The sequence below is a fragment of the Theobroma cacao genome, chromosome 2 (genome assembly GCF_000208745.1).
Source record: "Theobroma cacao cultivar B97-61/B2 chromosome 2, Criollo_cocoa_genome_V2, whole genome shotgun sequence".
NCBI lineage: Eukaryota > Viridiplantae > Streptophyta > Magnoliopsida > Malvales > Malvaceae > Theobroma > Theobroma cacao.
Genome location: NC_030851.1, coordinates 34,229,328 through 34,243,256, shown reverse-complemented (window position 1 = coordinate 34,243,256; position 13,929 = coordinate 34,229,328). Strand labels below are relative to the sequence as shown.

The 13,929-nt window shown below is 31.6% G+C and overlaps 1 long non-coding RNA gene across 1 annotated transcript; it reads left to right on the top strand.

The window, feature by feature from the left end:
• On the top strand, positions 596–2,403 carry LOC18609670. The gene is made up of 2 exons (XR_001926325.1): positions 596–986; positions 2,097–2,403. It is a non-coding gene; the product is annotated as an uncharacterized LOC18609670 (long non-coding RNA).

Sequence of the window (13,929 nt, the reverse complement as noted above, 5' to 3'; positions counted from 1 at the left end):
ATATATATATGTATGTATATGTTTACATACATATATGTATGCATACAACTTTATGTATATGAGTTAATATATATGTTTACATACATGTATATGAGTTAATACATTTATGTTTACATACAACTTTATATAACTTTATAATTAAGTTAATATATATATATATGTATGCTTTATTCACAAAAAAAAATCTATTTATATAACCTATTGTATTATTATGTATGTATATGAGATATTAAAATATCCTACATATATATATTAATATATTTTATATGTAATCTTATAGTAAATTTTATTTATATGATTATAGTTATTAATTTTATTAGTTATCATCATATTTTTTATAAAATTATATTGATAAGTAATTATACAAATTTTGTAATATACATCAAATTATAACGTGTCGTTAATATATATATATATATATAATAAATTTAATAATATAACATTATATTTTATATTAAGTAATATAAAAAAATTAATTTATTAATAAAATTAAAAATATTTAAATTTGTGTTACTACAAAAACTTGAACCTGTTGTAACCAAATGAAAGAATGAATTAAGCTTTAACCAAGTCTATCACCTGCACAAACCAATTTTAAAACTCCCCAAATTAATTTTAAACGAATCGAGCCTTCTTGTGCCAAGACCAAAGGTTGTTTGCTGCCCTTCTCCGTGCGTCGCTCACTTTCCCTAAATCTCTCTTTTTGTGTCGAGACCAGAGGCTGTTTGCTGCCCTTCTTCGTGCGTCGCTGAATTTTCCCAAATCGAGCCTCCTTGTGCCGAGGCCAGAGGCTGTTTGCTGCCTTTCTCCTTGCGTCGCTCACTTTCCCCAAATCTCTCTTCTTGTGCCGAGACCAAAAGCTGTTTGCTGCCCTTCTCCGTGCGTCGCTCACTTTCCCCAAATCGAGCCTTCTTGTGCTGAGACCAGAGGCTGTTTGCTGCCCTTCTTCGTGCGTCGCTCACTTTCCCCAAATCTGTTTTGTTGTGGTGAGTTGTAAATAGGTAGCAATCTTTTTTAAAAAAATTAAAAAAAAACTTGCAGTAGTTGTAAAACATCTCAAAATTATGGATTGATACCTGCACTATTTCTTTATGGTTGTTGTTTATGTTGATAGCTGGGGATTGTTAGAAACGTAATTTGCCTATATTGCAGAGGTTTTGAATGCTGATGAGATTCGACAGATTCAAGGATGTCTGTCTACTCAGGCTTTTCTTTGGTTTGTGGTAATAGATAATGGTGTTTAGGATTAGTAATTGAATTACTATTTTCCTCCATTACTAGTTACGGTTAAAGAACAATAGAGTGGCATGAATTGAGAAATTTATTTGCTGTGAGTTGTGAGTGGTAGCAAAGTAGAGTAGAGTAGGTTTACAAGTGCTCTTTTGTGCTGTGACAGTAACTTGATCTGCTATAGATGCAAATAATGAAATGAGTGAAAAATACGAGTTCTTGTAGATGCAGAAATATAAGAAGACCAAAAAAGAACGAGAGAAGCTATTTAATCATTCAATCACAGATTGTCTCTTGATAATCCAAATCTACATTCTCCACAAGAGTAAATATAAATAGGCAAACACCAAACTTATGCTGTGCATAAAATCAACAGATTTTGGAATGAGACCCAATTTAAAGCTAAAGATCTATGATAATTCTAATACATAGAGGTTGAAAGTACCCCTGACAATTCTATCCAATCAAACTAGTATAATTAGGACCTATTAAAGGACAAGTGGAGCTTGTTCCATTGAGCCAAGATGACTTCGTTGTTGTTGAAGAACCCATGGGTTTGGTCTCTGGCATCTGAAGAGGATAACTTTTATTCTATCAAGCTATTAATGCAGTATTGAATAAATGAGTAATAGAGGAACTAATAGAGGCTGTTTGCTACCCTTCTCCGTGTGTCGCTCACTTTCCCCAAATCGAGCCTTCTTATGCCGAGACTACAGGCTGTTTTCTATTTTTTGCTCACTGCTACATGCCTAGTAGTTTTGTAAAGGAATTGATAATAAATAATTCTTTCTTCGCCTTTTCAAAAAAATGTGTTGAACATATTATTTATTCAGAGTTTACAAGTTACCCATCCCTTTTGAAACCAGGTTTTGACCAAGGCTTGGTTTGAATGTCCCTACACAAATCTGACTCAGCATCTCATCAGCATTGCTTTTTTTTTTTGGCGAGTTGGGTGGCTTTAGCCATCAAATTTGAAAGCACCGAAATGTTTTGGATGATGACATGTAATTAATTCTTTGCATGCTTTTACATAAATGATGGATCATTGAGCCACAATATTGCTATATAAGAAAGTATCGTAACAGGGCAAGGATCGAAGACATATATGCATGTTGCGAAGTCAATTCCTCAAAATGAGTGTAAAGAACATTTTTATGTAAAAGCAGTTTTTAAGCTTTTCAGTTTCCAAGTATTTGGAACGGGCAGGGACACAAAGCATTAGTTTGAAGAGCCTCCAAATGGCATCAGACCCATTAGTCTAAATGATTTACTTGGAATTAAGAGGTTTTATGTCTCCATAACCAATAGACACAATATAATATTTAACAAGTTCCCTCAGCTACCAAGCAGAGTACTTTCTTTTTCTTATATTGTCTTGCTTGCACTTACATGTATTCTTTCCTCTAGTTCTAGGTTTCAGCTCTTTCAGAGTTTTGGAGTTTAACTCTTATATTCTTTTCTGATACAATTAACACCACCATTTATATTGTAGAATCTTCAATTATTTTCCCTGCATCTATTTATTATTCTTCTTATTGGAGCTGTTTTTTAATCTAGTTTCGTCCACCAAGTGCCTTTAATTCTCGGTGTGCCTAGATCACGTTCATTCATGGTAGTAGCTTCCCAGATGATGGAGTTTGTAATCATGAACTACTGATTCTGTTGGTCAATTTGGTTTAGCTTGTCATACTACTTTTAACCTTTGTTAAGGTCTTGATTTGTCAATATTCTCTTTCAATGTTGATTTTTAGGGTTAAATCACTTTTTGGGCTTGTGTTCTTTCATCTCTGCATCTTGTGCTGTTATTGTCAACATCTTCCGACACTCTCTGTCACTATTACTCAACACAAGTACTTTTTACCCCGCTCCCCACCTCATTATTTTTGCTTCCCATAAATAGTAAGAATTGATTGCTTATTTATCTTTTAGCCATGGTCAAAGAGATGTAATAAAGCCAAACGTGTTGTCTCCATGATAACCAAAGAAGACTTGAGACTTTTTATTTTCATATTCATTAATTGGTCAAGTCATGACATTAATTGGTCACTTCTCTTTAAGCTGCTTTGAACTGAAGAATATGTAAATCAAATAAAATATGAAAAATTTAAAAATTATATATATAAATTTTAAAAAATGTACTATTTACTTTTTTTTGCAAATTTACTATTTACTTTTGTATGTAAATATTTTTATTTTTTATAAAATATATATAATAAAAATATAAAAAATCCTTGCTTTAAAAATTCATAGTTCTTAATTTTTAATCCAAAAGGAAAAGCAAAAGAGTTTTGGCCATTTCTCAATCACTTGGTTTTATAGGATTTTGTACTCATTAATATATAGAAAAGCTTGTGAATATGAATTTATCTACTCGTTTATGAAGTTAAACTTATATAGCGTCTTTTTTTTTTTATTATTCTTGTATGGAATCATTTTTACTATCTTGACATGTGATTACTTTTTTAAATTTATATTTAAAATGTTTAACTTAGTTTTTCATATTAGAATGTAGTTATTAACAAATTTTATTTTAAACAACAGTGAAAATTATTCTTGATTGTTATGTTTTATGACACTTAGGATTACAAAATGACGGGAGATCGATCTTGGATGTACTGTCGTTTAACTTCAGATGGATTCATTAAAGATGAATTTGTAAATGGAGTAAATGAATTCATTCATTTTGCACGTTCTAACTCAACATTTATGCAGGAGAATAAAATCAGATGTCTTTGTTCTCGATGTAGTAATAACAAGTTTCTGAATTCGGATAAGGTGATAGAGCACATCCTTAAAAAGGGTTTTACTGATGCTTACACAATTTGGAGTTTACATGGGGAACATGATATTGGATAATCATCAAGATGTAGAGATAGAGTTGAATCATATGCTAGTAATGATGAACATGGGGAATATGGTGAACACACATATGAAGAGGAAATAGAAAATCCATATACTAGAATGGTTAGGGATGCTATGGGTCCAGAAGTTGTTTCCAATTATAGTCATGATAATCAATCAAGGTTTGTGGAAGAAGATCCAAATCCAAATGCAACTAGCTTTTACTCTTTGTTAAGTAATGCAAAGGAAACTTTGTGGTTAGGTTGCATAGAGCAGACAACGCTTTCAGCTGTGTCGCAACTTCTAAATGTTAAGTCAGAGTTTAATTTGAGTGAATCATGTTTTGATCGGCTGTTGGATATAATAAAGAATATGTTACCATTAGATGAAACTTTACCTATTGACTTTTATAGAATGAAAATAAAGGTAGCAAAACTTGGACTGGGATATATCAAAATTCATACTTGCAAAAATAATTGCATGTTATTTTATGAGGAAATTGCTAATTTTGAGCATTGTATGATATGTGGGCATCCTCGGTATAAACTGAGGAAATCAAGTGTGAAAAGGCAAAATAAAATACCTTACAAGATTTTGCGTTACTTGCCACTTATACCCAGGCTTTAAAAGCTTTATATGTCATGCAAAATTACTAAACATATGACGTGGCATGCGCAAAACCAAAGTGATGATAAAGTCCTCAGACACCCTGTTGATGGTGAGGCTTGGCAACACTTCAACCGCACATATGAGTTATTTGCAATGGAACCTTGAAATATCAAACTATGGTTATGTGTTGACGGTTTCAATCCTTTTGGATCGATTGCGAAACCTTATTCTGTTTGACCAGTAATGCTTTGTGTGTACAATTTATCCTCATGGATGTGTATGAAACAATAATATATGTTTCTTAATATGGTTATTCTGGGGAAGAAAAATCCAAGTCAAAACATAAATGTTTTCTTGAGGCCTTTGATAGATGAGCTGAGAGTATTGTGGACCAAAGGTGTTGTCACATATGATGCATATAGGAAACAAAATTTTCATATGAGGGCAACATTATTATGGACAATTAATGATTTTCCTGCTTACAGTATGTTGTCAAGGTGGAGTACTCATGGACGATTATCGTGTCTCTATTGCATGGAACATTCTAAGTCTTTTATATTGGATCATGGTAGGAAATCGTGTTTTTTTATTGTCATTGGCAATTCTTGTGACTTAATCATCCTTTTAGGAGGTAGAGAGACAAATTTATTAAAAAAAGAGTTGAGCATGACTTACCATTTCCTCGATTATCAGGTGAGGAAATATTGTCACGTTTGAATTCACTTCCTCATCTCCCATTCGGAACAAAATGTGGTGAGTAGAAGATTTCAAGTTATGGTGTAAATCATAATTGGGTGAAGAAGAGTATATTTTGAGATCTGCCTTATTGGCATACGCTTCTAATTCGTCACAATCTAGATGTGATACATATTGAACTTAATGTATTTGAGAATATATTCAACACAATGATGGATGTTAAGGGAAAGACGAAAGACAACTTAAAGGCACGACAAGATTTGAAGGTGTATTGCAAGCGGCCAGAATTGGAATTAGTGAAAAATAATAGAAAAATTTTCAAGCCTAAGCTGCGTACACCTTAAATAAGGAGAAAATAAAAAATGTTTATGCTTGGGTGAAACAATTGAGATTACTTGATGGGTTTGCATCGAACATATCTCGGTGTGTTAATGAGATTGATTGCAAATTTCATGGGATGAAAAGCCATGATTGTCATGTTTTTTTGCAACGATTGCTCTCAATTGTCTTTCGTGATATGGTGCCTCACTCAATTTGGGATGCGATTACTAAGATATCTCATTTTTTAGGGATTTGTGCGTAACTGAAATACTTGTAGATCATATGGAAGCCTTGTAAGGAAAAATATGTGAAATTATATGCAAACTAGAAAAGATTTTTTCTCTCGGTTTCTTTAACTCTATGGAGCATTTGCCGATTCATTTACCTTACAAGGCAAAGGTTGGTGGACCCATCCAGTATCAATGGATGTATCCATTTGAGAGGTACTATAATTGTTATTTGTTTTCAAATAGTTTATTACAAGAGTTTAAGGTACTTTTTAAGTTTGATGAATATTGTGATTTTTAGGTTTTGCAACATTTGAAGAAAGTAAAAAATCAAGCCTTTGTTAAAGGATCTATATGTGAGGCTTATATTATCGAGAAAATCTTCTCGTTTTGCTCATGGTATTTTGAACCTACTATGCGAATAAGATTAAATCAAGTGCCACGTAATGATGATGGGGGAAACGTGGACTTTCTTGGTCGTCTTTCAATTTTCACTTATCTTGGGTGAGCTTTTGGTCCATTAGATAAATCTCGATATTTAGATGATGATGAGTTTTATACTGTTGAGCTATATGTTTTAATGAATTGTGAAGAGATGCTTTCATATATTAAGTAACTCCCATTCTACCATAAACTTAATTGATTGATCATAAGAATGAATTTAATCCATAAATTGTGAATATGATAGGATATTTGATGAAATGGTGAAGAGAGATGTTGTGCATATATCAGAAGATGAATTGGAGAAAGTATGTGATGCAAGATTCGTGAAATGATTTAAAAATTATGTAAGTTTATGTAAATTAGAAGTGAACTTTTAATAACATTGAGGCATTAATTATGTAATTATTAATTTTTGATCTTGTATGTCATGTTCGTAGGTTGCAAAACGTAAAGATGAAATTGACCCACGTATACTTGAAATCTCCCATGGTCCAGGACGTATGATAAGGTGTTACAAAAGATACTTTGTAAATGGTTTCAAGTTTCACACCTTAGATTACAGCTAAAATCGTAAGACAATAAATAGTGGGGTCTGCATAAAAGGGAGTTTTTATAATGATTATGAGCATGACTTTTATGGTATTTTAGTGGATATAATCGAGTTGGAGTATTTTGGTATTAGAAACAGAGCTATGCTATTTAAGTGTCATTGGTTTGACACTGAAAAAGGTATTAAGGTAGATCATTTTCATGGTCTTATTGAAATTAAATACAACTCAATACTTGCCACTAATGAACCATTTGTTTTAGCTGCACAAGCTCCCCAAGTTTATTATAGTAGTTATCCATCAACCAAAAGAGATCGACGTAATTGGTGGGCAGTATTTAAAACAAAAGCTAAGAGTAGATTTCACATTCCTAGTAGTGAAGATAGAGAAAATGAAATTGATTTGAATGAAGAAGTATACCAATAAGATGTGTCTATTTCAATTAATAGCACTCTATCGGAAGAACTTGATAACTTTGTAGTTTTCGCAAGTGGTGATTATGAAGAGGTTAATCTTTTGATTGAGGATGAAGAAAATGACATGCAAAGAGATGAAGATGAAGAAGATGACATGGAAGGAGATGAAAACAAAGATGAAGACGACGACTGCGAAACTTTTAGTGATGATAGTGATAATAATGAAGAACGTGAGTTTACTTATTCTGAAAGTGATTGATGATGGTAGACATATATGATATTGGTTTTATATTTTTTGTTACATAGTTGTTTAACTTTAATTTTATAATATTGAAAGATCTTGATATGTTAAAAAATTATAAATTATAGTTTATATTTATAAATGTTGAAATTAATACTATATAATTGCATCTTTGATTGTACAAATGATTAAAAATTACTTGTGATTGTTGTAAATTGATAATTTTTATACTTTGTTTCAATTTTATTGGAAATAATTAGTGTATGCATTTTAACAAAAAAATATTACAAGAACAATGGTTAAAGGGAAACATTCAAAACAGAGACCTAGATCAACAAATGCCTCTAGAAGTATGTCCTTGCCTATAAATGCTAGTGCGTTTGCTGATCTATCCATTCAACCACAGATGCAGAATATCAATAATGATGTGCCCTCTAAGCCACCTTTTTTGTTAGGTGCATCTGCAGAGCAAGTAGAAAATGAGACATCTACTTACGATTCTCGTAGATCCCCATCTATTGATTTAGGTGCAAGTGTGGATGATACATCCTCAAGGTCAAGGGGTAAAGGGCTTAGTGTAGGATTACAGACTCTTGTAGATCCATCCGATAGATAGCGTATAACTCCTATTGGGGAAAGATATGTTATCTTGTATTATAATGAAATTGTTATATTTGTTATAAATTTTAATATATTAAAATTTTCTTTTATATACCACAAGTACTTTTTTGAGTGAGAGGTTATAGCTACAATGACAAAGATTATCAAAAATCACTTACATGGTCCATGGTCGACATGGAGGAAAGTCTCTAATGATATAAAGAAGTTAATGTTTCAAAAATTTCAGGTACTATGTTTGTTATTCAATTAAATTATAACTTTTTGTTTTCAATTAATCTGTATCAATTTTTTTAGTTACTCTATTATTTTGCTATAGGAAAAATGTGTTTGGTCTGCAAATCAAGATGTTTTGGTTCGACGAATATGGGATAAAATTTGTTTCGATCGGTTAAGAGACATGCTTTCAAAAGAAAGGAATAAAGCAATGACAAAAGCCAAAACAAACAACATTACGGATTGTAAAGGCATGTCAAGGGAATGGATCATAAATGAAATTTGGGATACCGTTATTGATACGGTATGGGGTACAGAAGAATGGCAAAACAAATTGAGAAAAACAAGGTAAAATCGTTTAACGTCAAAGAAAGGAAGCATTCCAAAGCACACTAGCGATTCAGCTCCATTTGTGGTTCATGCAAAAAGGACCGTATGAATTAATCTTACTTCGCATTTATATGTGTGGTTTTCTTCCAAACTAAATTTAAATTGTATGTTTAGTAATTTGACTTTGGTTTTTCTTTACATGTTATTTATATATATCGATTATGATTAAGTATATATAGTTGTAAACAAATGCAAACAATTGAGATGAAACAAGATGTTAGCTTTTTGGAAGTGTTCAACCACTTTCATAAGCATTTGGGGGTCATAGTGATTTTATAGATAACAAGTCTAAGTCTACGAGTGTACATACAAAATTAATTAAGTTGACGATCTAGTTGAATAATAATCTTATTTAATTTTTTATGTAAGAAATATATAATTCTGTACTATCGTAGAAGTATGGTGAGGATTCATCTTCTTAGCCAGAATTCAATTCGCATACTTGGACTAAAGCAATTGGAGGGATGGAGACTACACGAACTCACGTGTATAGGTTTGGTTCTCGAGTGCCTGTTACAGCTTTACTTACTAGAACACACAACAATGTAGCAACATCTGAGTCTACGTGTGGTCCTATCAACTCAAACGCTACCAGTCTCGTAATTGCATTGGAAGAAAAAGTGGAAAATCTTTCAGAAAACTTAGGTAAGATATGTGAGGAAATACATGAAGAAATTAAGAATGCAATGGCGAAAAGCATGAGTGAATTTATGGCACGTATGAAAACCATGATCATGACTAATGCACTTTCAAAATAAAGAAATGCAGGACCTTCAAGCTAAAATCTTGACAAGTAAGAGCACAATATTTCATGATATGATGTCTATTTTTCAGTGCTACACTTGGATACTTTTTAGTATAGCTGTTTAATAACACATTTAGCTTTATATTCATATGTGTTTAGCTTTTTTAGATATTATGTGTTTAAGGTAATTTTTAATGGTATGAATTTGATTTTGAATCTCGCTTTTTAATGTGTGGTTGTTTTATATATTTTGAAAGTCAAATGTGGATGTGAATCGATAATTTATTATCGAAATGAAAATTGGTAATTTTTTTATGGAAAAGCATTACTAAAGGATATGCAATAAAAATTAGTAAAAGAATTTTCGTTAGAAATACATCACCAAACGAAAATTTCGTTGGAAATTTCCAACGAAATTCTCCATTGGGAATGCTTTTCCAATGGAATTTTTCATTGGAATTCCGTTGGAAAATCATTTCATACGAAATTATTTCCAACGGAATTTTCCGTCATAAAAAAAATTCCAACATAATTCCGTTGAAAATTCATTTCCTACAGAATTATTTCCAATGGAATTTTCCATCGAAATTTTTTTCCCAAAGGAATTCTTTTCACAGTCGTTTCTAACAGAATTTCGAACGGAATTCCAATGAGATAACCAACAAAAATCATATTTTTTCCAACGAAATTTTTCGTTGAAAATTTCTAATGGATTTCTAACGAAAAATATTACCGACGAGGCTTTTACCGATGAAATTTTTAACGAATTATTTCATTGAAAATCTGTTGGAAAAACGTATTTCTAACGAAAATCAGCCTTTTTCCAAAGGAAAATTCCGTCGAAAATAGGCTTTTTTTTGTTGTGCTTTTTCTACATTTAATTTTTCAATGTTATTTTAAGTATTAACTATGTAATTAATTACGTGAGATTTGAATATAAAAAATCAGAATCCAAATCCCCTGGTACCAATCCGTGTCCCATTTTGTGCTCCAACTCTCACAAGGGATCATGTGTCTATTTTGTATTACTAATTAATACTTATTTTGTTTTAATTTTTTTTTCTTCCTCTTATTTTGATTTTACTTTTTTCTCTTTCTCTCTCATATCTTTTACCATCTTTCTTTATTATTAGATGGTTGGTAATCTTTTTGTCTTCCTATGCTTGTTGTTGTTCTAGCAAGAAAAACAAATGAATAATGGCCTTGGGTTGGTAGTTGTTCGATCGGGTGATTAGCACAATCAGATGACAGGTGAGGATCAAAGCAAGGAGTGGGTAGAGGAGGCTGCTGCTGTAGCAGGAATTGCACCACAGGAGACTAATTAAAGTTGGGATTTGCTAGAAGAGGTAGGTGAAATAGAATAGAAAGGTGAAACCTTTTTTTTTCCTGATCCTCATTGATGCAAGATTAGATTTTCTTTTGACTTTCAATTAGAAAAAAAAATAAAGAAACCCAAACAGAAGCTGAAGAAATCAAGAAAAAAAATAAAGAAAGACAACAAGGAGAAGCAAGGAAGTGATCTTTCAAGAAAAAGGGATCACATTTTGCTATAAGACCAATGAAACCCAAATATTGTCTGTAATTGATTTGTGAGAGGTAAAGAGAAAATACAAGAGAGAAAGAATAAAAATTAAAATAAAATAAGTATTAATTAGTAATTAAAAAAAGACACATGACACCTTGCAAGAGTTGAAGCACAAAGTGGGGTAGGACTTGGGGACAGACATTAAAATTTAAAAAATCAGGGGCAGCGGCACTACCTACTGATGTTGAATGAGGGCAATATTGACTATATCTTATTATTAATAAACTTTTTAATTTTTAATTTTAATTATCAATTTCTGTACTTTGACCCCATTCCCCTATGGGTATAAAGGTTTACACAGATGTGTACCAAATATGAGGTTCGACATAAAGGAGATATGTAATCTATGTAATTTATTTTAATTTGTCATTTGTCACTTTTGTATAAAGAGAGTGTCTTTTCTATAATGAATATTGTGAATAATCGTTTTCAAGAAGCAGCATTAGGTTTCGTATCAGATCTCGACTTGGATTAGTATTTAATTTGCTTGCGTGAGACACATATACGTCTTGATCCATATAGTATTTTGTAAGGAGAAGCAACGCCCTTAGTCAACTAGCTTCCTACTAAGTATTATCCATTATCCATATACATATATGTTTATGATCGATTCACTTCAATACACTTTAGGTGTTTCCTATTTGACATATATGGATGTACTGCTAATGTTTTGGGGCATATTATTTGTCCATTTGGACTGTCTTCACCTGTGAGGTATATGTATCCTTTTTCGTGTTTTTTACTTTTTACATAAAATTTTGAATTATAATAAATATAATTCTTTTTTATCATATAAATTCTATTTTATTCTAAAATTCAAATTAATGTAAAATCTTAAAATTGAAATTTAAAATTTTAACTGTTAAGGTACCAGTAAGGGATTGTATGTGGCCTTCTCTTATTGTGTTTGCAATTAATTAAGTGCATTGTCCATGTGTGTGTATATATACATATACTAGCAATGTTCATAAACATCAAAACAATTTTAGCAATATGACCAAATACAATGAATGCATTTCCTAGAAATAAAGAAAAATGGTTTTTAGACAGAGTAGGAAGTTTCAAAGAGAAAAAAGAAAGCCAAGAAGTTCGGAAAAAGTTATCAATATTGCTTACCAAAGTTATATATTTTAATTATTAAATTACAGCTAATATACTTTAAACATTATTTTTGTTGTATCATAATTATAGAACACAAACACACGTATAGAAATAATTGACTATTGTTCATTTCTTATTTTTCTTTTATGATTTCTTTTCCTTTTTTCTATTTTTTTTCCTTTTTTTCCCCCTTGATGGCTTTGCTTGTCGTGGAGACAACTTTCACTTAACTTTTGCTTCTTAAATCTCTACAGTCAACCTACAACCAAGGGTGGACAGATATAGAGTGGAGTGGTGTCAAATGACACCATTGAAGTGTCAAAAATCTCTACTAATTATATTACAAATGCTAAAGTTTTATGTAGTTAATGATGCTAATGAACCCATTAATTTTTTATAATTTTGTAGAGATTGGAGTCAAAAACTCCAAGTCAGTAGATTTAGTTATGACACTATTAAAAAAAATTCCTAAGTTCACCTCTGCCTGCAACTCCTTTTCTCTAAACATTCATCTTTACTTTAAATGCCTTCACAACATTACCCCATTCATAAGAGACTCCCATGCACCTTGTCATGGTCCACACCAACTTGCACTGTTCATAAGAGACTCCCATGCATCTTGTCAAGGTCCACAGCAATTTGCATAGGTATTGTTTGCTTTGGTTTATTAGGTCTCACGGTTTTGTTTAAGAAAAAGACCTCGTAGGTTAAAGATGGTGTGAACACTTAAATACACAATTTTACTCTAGTATACAATCGATGTAGAATTCTTAGCTCCTAATCTGTCAAGCCTCAGACCCCGAGGCATGAAAGACACCACACACCTATAAGATATAATCCTATAGACATTTAAGGCTCAAAAACATACATCTTATACAATTTACTAAAAAAGCCAAAATATTTGAAAATGTAATGATCTGTAAAAACTAAATCTGTCTACTGAGTTCAAAAGGTCATAATTTAACAATGTTCAAAATTAAGTTCCCAATGAACTGTGAAGATAAAATGTCAAGATAAAGGTCTGAATAAACTAGTTTAAAATAGTTCAAAGATCACAATATTTAAACAACCCTAAAGTATTTCAAATTCATATGCTAGATCATGAAATGCCATTCTCCAAAATTTTTTGTGTATTTGACCAAATCACAATTTGTAAAAAGAATAAAAGAAGGAAGTTAGAGTTTGAGGTTAAAGATAATGTACTTTTGCAAGTTTCGCCGACTAGAGGAGTAATGCAATTTGGGATAAGAGAAAAACTGTGAAACCTTGATTTTTATAGAAGTAGACGCGATATCACTGACTAGGGGTAATTTTGTCATTTCTCATAGTGAGCTCCTAAAAGTAGCTTTCTAATGTTATTAAGGCCTAAGTAAGCCTAAGACATAAATGAATGATGAAAATAAGGATAAAATGTTGAAGAAAATAGAAATAATGATGATTTCCAAGGTAGGGGTAAAATGATCATTTTTCATCTCGAGCAGAAATTTTTAAGTTTTCATGAATCCGAATACTTCTAGACTATTATGGACTTTATCTTAGTGTCAAAAGAGTAAAAAGATTGCATAAAGGATTGGAGGAAGACAAAGCCAACTTGTTAAGGGCATTTTCGTAATTTAAGTGAAGTTTGGATAAGCTTAGGCTATAAATATCTCATTTCTCCAGCAGTTTCCTCATTTTTCTAGCAGCTTCTTGTTTTTTTTT